The sequence below is a fragment of the Anopheles moucheti genome, chromosome 3, assembly GCF_943734755.1.
Source record: "Anopheles moucheti chromosome 3, idAnoMoucSN_F20_07, whole genome shotgun sequence".
In the NCBI taxonomy this organism is placed as follows: domain Eukaryota; kingdom Metazoa; phylum Arthropoda; class Insecta; order Diptera; family Culicidae; genus Anopheles; species Anopheles moucheti.
In genome coordinates, this window is record NC_069141.1 from 72,537,837 (window position 1) to 72,546,221 (window position 8,385).

The following is an 8,385-nucleotide window of genomic DNA, read 5'->3' on the forward strand; positions in this document are numbered from 1 at the left end:
TACTCGATCCTGCCAAGATCGAGTGACATTATCGTACAATTGAGGCCGGTAAGTTGGGTTAGCCCACCAACGAAGGAAACCTTCCTACCGCACGCTGGCCTAGAAGCTCCACAAACACCTTCTGTGACCGACAAATCATGGTGGCATCGCATTTCCGGAGCATCGAAATCTTCCGACAGGTGCGAGGACTTTACAAAAAAAAATCATTGAAGATGTCAAGGTAAATCTATTTACGTGTGGCATGCCTATGTGTGAAGCATGGACGGATTTTAAGGCGATGACGTTTTCGTGACCAGTTTGGAACCGAGGAAGTTCTACCAAAAACAAAAAAAAAGCGTGTGATCTTCGTACATTGCCTGGGTTCGGCACCGGAACTTTTAATACGGGGTAGCTGATTCACGTGCCACCCGCCCGGAACAGAAGCAGAAAGTCAAACGAAATCGCCCTTTCAATACCGCCGGGATGGGTGGTGGACCCCGCCGCAGATGAGCGTGCCGATCGGTCACATCACACCATTGATCTTTGCGATCGTTTCACCACCGAACAGCGCTCCGCTTGTGGTGATCCCACTGCCGGAATCTTCGATCGACGATGTAACCGCGACCTTGCCATTTTCAAACATCGCAGCCCTATTCGGAATTGAAGAATTTGCTCGATCGTTTCGCTGTTCCGCTGATCACCCTGTTTTGCGGAGTAGTAGACCACTCCACACCGCACCGCAGCATCGCGAACGAGCGTCGGCTTCTAAGCAGTGCTCATGAAAAATTCATAAACCGGACACCCGGACCCTGGAAACAATGTTGCCGTGCATGTGTTCCCGCACATAACATGGCCCATTCCGGATGAAGTGTCCATATCGTACCGTGCGGCCGAATGAAGATGCAACGTTTCGGTTCGAATTCTTCACCGCCAATGCATGGTTTATTGGCGACAGGTTGGAATGGATTTTTATCGTGCCGCATTACCCGTGGTGGTCGGTACGTTTGGTTTGAATCGTTTTTTTCTTTACGAGTGCCATTTCTAGGTTGCATACATCAACCTACTGGTGATGTTCTCGCGTGATCGGTTGAAGATGGGCACCGTATTGATGGGGAGACGTTGTTTTTTGTTATTATTACAAGCGACACATATCAATATGACAGTTTTTTTTATTGTTCCTCTTGTCATGATCAAGCACTTAAGCCCATAAGTGTGGGGTATTGAACATAAATCGGACACCGTGAGGCAATGGAATGGTGTACCTAAGGGATAATGTTTTGAGCAACAGATTGACTGAAGATGGACGATCAAATGACTTCAATGCTCGAAAGGTCACTACTTGCATTATTTATTTAGAGTCGTTACTAATTACGATGGAATGGTTCTGTGGTGTATTGGTGGCGGCGCCGGTCTTCGCACGACAGGACGGGTCCAAAATCCCATTTGGACGAATCCGTACGAATCGTACGCAGAACACACTATTCAACTATGGGCAAATCAGTGTCAAAGAAAGCCAGAAATAGCAGGACTTAGACCTCATTTCTGTGCGGTTACATCGGTTGTTGTGAAACTTCTTTAGTATTTATGTAAGAGTACGTCCGTATCTCCTGCAGATATTGTACTTATTTAAGTTGTACTTAAATTTATTTCGGCAATTGATGAAGATACTTTTAACTTTTCAATTTAAGCGTTATGTTGATATTATCTAAAATATTGTCGAGATTCCATGGTTAAAATTCACTTATAGAAACCTTCTTATCTCGAAGGAGACATACTATATTCTCACCCTAGAATTATGTCTTTGTTATTCTAAAAATTAGATTAATTTAATTTCATTCCGAGTACAAGGTAAATTTACGAGATTCTACATTAGACACGACATTTGTCAACATGCAAACTTCAATGTGTTCTAAAACAAGAACGCTCCCATCCATTACAGCGTTGCAGGATTCACAGTGCTTGCCATTACAGACGTCGAATTTATGTGTGTGCGAAACAACACACACTACACGAACACGAACTGGAATTTCGTAGCAAATGCAACCGATGCAATGCCGGTGAATCATATTTCAAAGCAAGAACTGCAACGATGCTCCAGTCCGGAGGTCGTGCGGCGATGTTCCATCTGCATCGAGCAGCAGCGATTAAAGGTGGCACCGTAGCGGTGGCAGTGCGGATACGGTTAGGCAGGGCCGCGTATGGCACAGTTTGCCCGCCGGGTGCTAAATGTCAACTTCATTAAATACCACGCGTCTCCATTCACCGGAACGGTGCGAACTGTGCGGTGGAATGTGTACGATGCAATGCGCTTCATTTGATTGTTTCATTCAGTGTGGGTACATTTGCCGAGCGGACGGGATCGGATTGGATGGATGGAAATGGCTTCCGATGATTCTTATCCGGATAAAGGATCTTCGTGTGGAACGCGAGCGATGTGCTCAGTGCATAATTTTTGCATAATGGTAATTGAGACCCTTGCTCCAGCGGGGGGGGAATAATTTATTTGACGAACGTTCTTAGGATGACAGTGGATGATGGTTGTAAATTAACGTCGATCACTTGTTTACAACTTCATTTAAGGTGACTTTAGTAATGTTTTTAATCATAGCAGACATTTATTTTTTTTTTCGGAGCTTCACATAAAAAAATAAAACAAATAATTAAAGGCACAACATAATCGAATGCTCCACCGTAACACCGCTCAATGCTTATTTATCGTCACCCTTTGATGGTTCGATTAGCTAAAAGCGCGTTTGTTCGCGCACATACACCCGAGCTAATGGTGTTGGTCAACAGGAAAGGTCAAGGCTGTGCGCATCCGGTACGGCGACTGCAGTCCTGCATTCCGGCAGCTACCGCTACCGACAGTGTCGAGGCGGCTTAGTGAAGGGTTTTTATTTTCTTCGCGGCTGTGCCACTTGGTCACCAAACCGCTGGCCACCGCAAGCGTAATTAGTACCGAGCGCCGTGCTAGCCGTGCCGAAAGGTGTGCTCAAGTTCATCGCTAAACCCTTTCCAGAGACTAGAGGTGCCGGCATGCCGACACGCAGCTGACCGACAGATGACTTCGACGGAATGTTCATTCCGGGTTGGCCCGGCACCCGGGTGTGCATAAATTATACCGGATCATCATTTGCTAAATCGAATTAGATGGACGATTGGTTGGAAGAACGGCAGTGAAGCAGTTGGCCGTTTCGTACGCATCTGCCTGGGTTTATGCTGACAATCGTGACCACAAGCTTGGAGGATCTCTTCGCTCGATAACTAAACCAATCAGTGGGAAGCGGCATCCACATTGACATGTGAACTTAATAAATTATAAATAAACCAGAGGAACACATCAAAGGCATCTTAATGGCAGTGATGGGAGTTAATTACGAATGTCATGATCATCTGATCTTTTGTCGATCGTTGGCAATCAAAAAGCAACACGAGAAGGCTATTTCGGTGACACGTTCAAGAGCTTTCAAGATATTCTTAATAGATCATCGATCATAAAGAACTTCTTCTGATCGCTTTATGTACAAAATTATTACCAGTACACCTTTTATGCATCAAATTAAAGTTTATTAACAACTTCATTCTTCGGATCAACAAATCAATGTAAAAGAACCTCAAAGAAGATCAATTTGAATGCTTCCAAATTCAATTAAAACCGTCGTGTACACTCGAAAGAAAATGATATTTTGTTACTTTTCGTGCGTATACACGATCAATCATCCTAACCGCATTCACCACGCACACAGCTGAATGCAATCGATCATCGATAATTTTCCCACCGGACAACATTTGTCATGCGTTGCACGGCCCTGTTTCGGCACGTAATCACACTGTCTCGGCCCACCTCGCCCTACGCCACCCGAAGAACTGTGCCGAAGAATACCAAACCACCGGGGGTATAGCCCACTCCACCACAGGAACGGTTTCGATGGTGATGGGCAATCAATACGCTCAATAAGTAAGATGAATTATGATTGATCCTCTTTGGCAGTCGCTTTGAAGCGCCGAAGAAGCGCCTCTCACCCAGATGTGGAATGCCGGGATCTGTCTGTCGATGCAATCGTCGTGTACGGTATGCAAAAATGAAAGTAACGTTGCTTTCGTTCAGTGTTCACCGAAGGGGGATCGTGTGAACTGCTTCAGAATGCGTTAGCGAAATACTGGGGCTGGCGTGAGATTAAAAGTGAACGATAAGAATGCAAATGTTTGCGGGCGGCGATGAATATGCAGAATGCATCAGATAGAGGTAAGTGGAAAATAATAGCATTAAATTGCATTAATCGCAGCACTGCGTTATGCGAAATTCTCAAATTTGCACAATGATTTAATTATCTGCAGCTATACAAATATCTTAAGGGGAGGTATTCATTCATTCCGAAGCGCAATAAAAGCTTCCATCATGCTGCTAATAAATTGTGAAAAGAGCAATTTATCAACAGTTTTAATTGTTTTCGATGAACCGAAGTGATCAGTAGCCTTTACAGTAGACTTTACGACTTACGTGCTACAAATTGAATTCTCTAAGCAAATAAAAATTTCATTTAAAAGTCAACTTCCTTTTTTCTTCGTTGAATTTAAATTAGTTTGCTTGCCTGGTGTCCCAAATCACTCAAAGAAACGTCACGATCTTCGTGCGCCAGTTATGCTTTATATCATCGCTACACTTATCCACCATTTGCTAACCTTTTCATTGCCTTTATTAACGACGGCTCCCTGTTGGGAATGTTTCACCGATCGGTAATCGGTTAGCTAGAAGCGTAGTCAAAGTGGTTCTTGTTTTGTCTATTCAAACGACTTTTCCTTGCCAAAACTCGCCACGATCTCACCTTGCACTGTGGTCCCTGTCGCGATGCAAAACTTCCCCAAGGACACCGCTGACGTCGGTATGGACGTCGCTTTTGGTTTGGTGCAAGGTGTGTCCTAGACATAATATTGATGCCAAAATAACCATCATCTGACCCCCTGCTGGTGGGTCACATCGCTGCTACGTACAATGCTCGTAAACATCGTGTCCGATCGCGAAAGAATGAACTACGATGGGCAATTACTAAGAAATCGTATAAAGTAAATTAAAACACAACAGTTTGAGAGATTCTTCCTGCTATTTAAATTGCAGTGATGCGACACGATGTTAAGCTAATTATTGAAGAAAAATTGCCGATCGATCGAGTATCGTCGTTGGTGGTTTCCTTCCTTCACGTATCCTTGAAGCGTTCCAGAAGGTTTACCAGACCAACGACATGGATGACTCGTCCACAGTCACCTTGGATTAATTGTAGGGTCACCAAAACCACCACGCAGTCGGGGAAAGTGAGTAACGGACGGGTAACACACACCGCATCCGAACAGGTCCAGCGAACATCTGCCGGGTGTAGCATCGTCCCTCCCTGCCTACAGGGGGACCCCATCCCCATTCCACCCCACTAGCGTGATCGATTAATCGTGCCATCATGATGACAGCCAAGCATAATCCAGCATCGCACGCAATCAAAATAGGCAATACGGCTCAAGAACGGATGCGGACCCGCCGATCGCTTTCGGTGTCTTACGTACAACGAAGGGAAAAAATCCCCCAATTGCCCGAGGCCATCACCGTACGAGGATGGGACTGTTGGATGGGATGTTGTTGCAGATTAATTCTTCGAAAAAAGTTAAGTATTTGTTGCTTTTTTTCTTACAATCTTATTTGTCTCACAATCCCACAGATCCGGTACCATGGCGCATCAAATGTTGGTGTGTTTGAGTGTGCGCAATTTAGTCACCAGCGATGTCGCGGTTGGTGGTTGGGTGGCCTCCCTTTGCGTGACCTTGCCGACTTTGACGGCCTGCTGCGTTACGGTGCGATTACCTTCAATTTTGTTTCTGTATCGATTTATAATGTTTCCGCTCGTCCCATAATTTATGTTGTTTTTGTTTCAAACCATAATAGTACAACATACGGCGGGGTTTTAATCGGCGGAAAAGCAAATGTTTCCCCGTGGTGAGATAATTACTTTTTATGGGCCACCAACACGACCGATATGGTTCCTCGTGCTGTGTGGTGGTTAAAATGATTGATCGGGTAGTCGTATAGTTAACGAACGATGTTTGCCGATCGAAGACGGATCGATAAACTGCACGACTATCAATATCATGCTTTAAGGGGTTTAAATGTTTTCGTGTAATTTTAGCATGAATACCATCCGAACAGTGTTTGTTCCCCGTAGTGAGATTTAGTTGTTAAAGTTGTCATACAAGTGTTATGATATGTCTGGAGCCCTAAGTAAAACCACATGATATAATTATTGGCAATGTCTCTCAACTTCTCCCATGTCTTTAAAACTTTCATATCCTAATTCTTCAGATGAATCCGATGCATAATAAGGGGGTTAAGCCAACTGAAGAAATCTTAATTAAGTTAATTGATATAAATAGTTGGTAAGAAAAATAAAAGCCTTCATTCCATATCGTCTTTTGGTAGCAAAGACTGACTATTCAGCTAATTGGTTAACTGAAGCATAAGTCATTAAATCATGAACTAGTAGCTCGTTAAGCCAAGGCCAAGGCGAGAGTGGTTTTAACTATGAAGGTAATTTAAGAGTTGAGAACTTTCCGCACATAGAAGGTAGTGCTTAATTCATGAAAAGAAGTTGAAGGAATATAAATGAAAAATCCAAAGAAGGAAATATTAGTCCATGTCCATGTTTAGGAAAATTTGGTAAAAAAAAATCAGATATCCTGATTCGTCCAAATTTTTTTGTGTCGAAATGTCAAGAATATGTCTAAAGTTGATGCTAGAGGTCCAGCGTATCTTCGGAATGCTGGAGCGGCATACATTCAAATCAATGAGAAACTATCCAAATACTTTATGATATCCCCGTGTAGAATACTGTTCAAACTACATTGTTGTAATCTCGGTCACATTTGCAACGTTGTTAGATTGAAACTGTTCTAAAATCCATACGATTTAATGAGATCGTCACCGTGAAATCGATGTTTTAAATAATTAAAAATATAATTTAATAAATAAAATAACAAATTTGCTACTTGAAATCTAGCAAACGATACAAATTCATGTCCATGAATCGAAGAATGCTATAAAGCATGGTAAATTGTAGAAGTTCAATAAGTAAAAGCTCACCCCAGAAATCAACGGTTTTTTGTTCAACGTCTAAAACATCAACTTGAACGAAACAGGTTTCTACGAAACTTCGTCGATTGTTACCGGCTGATACCGATAGAACCGGTATAAACTTAGAGAAAACTGTACCTTTGTTGAACAAACCGTAAAAGACGTTGGAGTTATATGAAAAAATAGAAAAAGTGATCCAAGTAGCGGTGTTGTGGTTTTCCTTAGCGCATACAAACGCGTTTATATAGATAAATTAAATACAAAGAAGAATATCGACTCTGTGACTTTAAAGTATAAACGAAATTGCACCAGGATTTCCGAACGTATAGTACCAGGAGAGCATCCACGGAAGAGGTAGCACCTAGTACAGCAGTTTTGCACGAAAATCGCCGAAAGGTATGCAAAGTTTAAACACTAACACTAATTTATTTCACTTGAGTGGAAATTTTATTCAATCACTTGATTTTATTCCCCACTTTTTAAATAACATACTTTTGCAGTGTCAATCAAAAGCTTATTTAGAAACAACACCACATAAAGCTGCCAATTTTGTTCACCGATCGATTAAAACCCTCCCAACTCAGCACGTCTTAGCATGTTTTTTTGCAATATAATTTCCAATGACTTAACGAGCGCAAACGGTGGCGCACATCGCCAAAAGACATTTAGCCTCTCCTAAGCAAACACTCTGCGCATAACACCAACGCGTTCCAATTTTTTGTCGATTATTTTTACTTCAACGGCACTACATGTGTTTATGACGACGGGTAACAACAACATTTCCATCGGCCTTACGTCGGAGTGCATCGTAACAAAAGTATTCCTCCTATCGTCTGCATAGCAAAAAAACAGTGAGGGGGGGCTTTTTTATTAATGATTTGCAAGACACTTTGATCTTTGCAATGCAACGGTAGTTTTTGGAAGGGTTGGCTATGGAAGATGCGGCAGTGAGCGTGCCAGGGAGTGAAAAGAGCACTGCTCTTTTTCGTCTTGTTGCTTACTGTTGCCTCGGCAAAGATAGACTTGATCGAACGTGGAGTGCTAGACGCCATTAAGGTTCGACTGTCTGCTAGCGACGAGAATTCGAACACAGCATAATTGGTAAGGTCGTCTGGCAGTGGTACCGTCGTTGCATTTCCCGCTCCCGCTACGATCACACGTAGGACGCCCAGAAAGGGTGAAGGTTTGTTTCCACCCACACGTTTTATCGTCGATCTTCAGCAGCTTGGATTGCTGTCGCTACGGTTGCTTAAAGTGTCAAAGATATTATCGCACGGTACTTTGTTTAGGGAGTT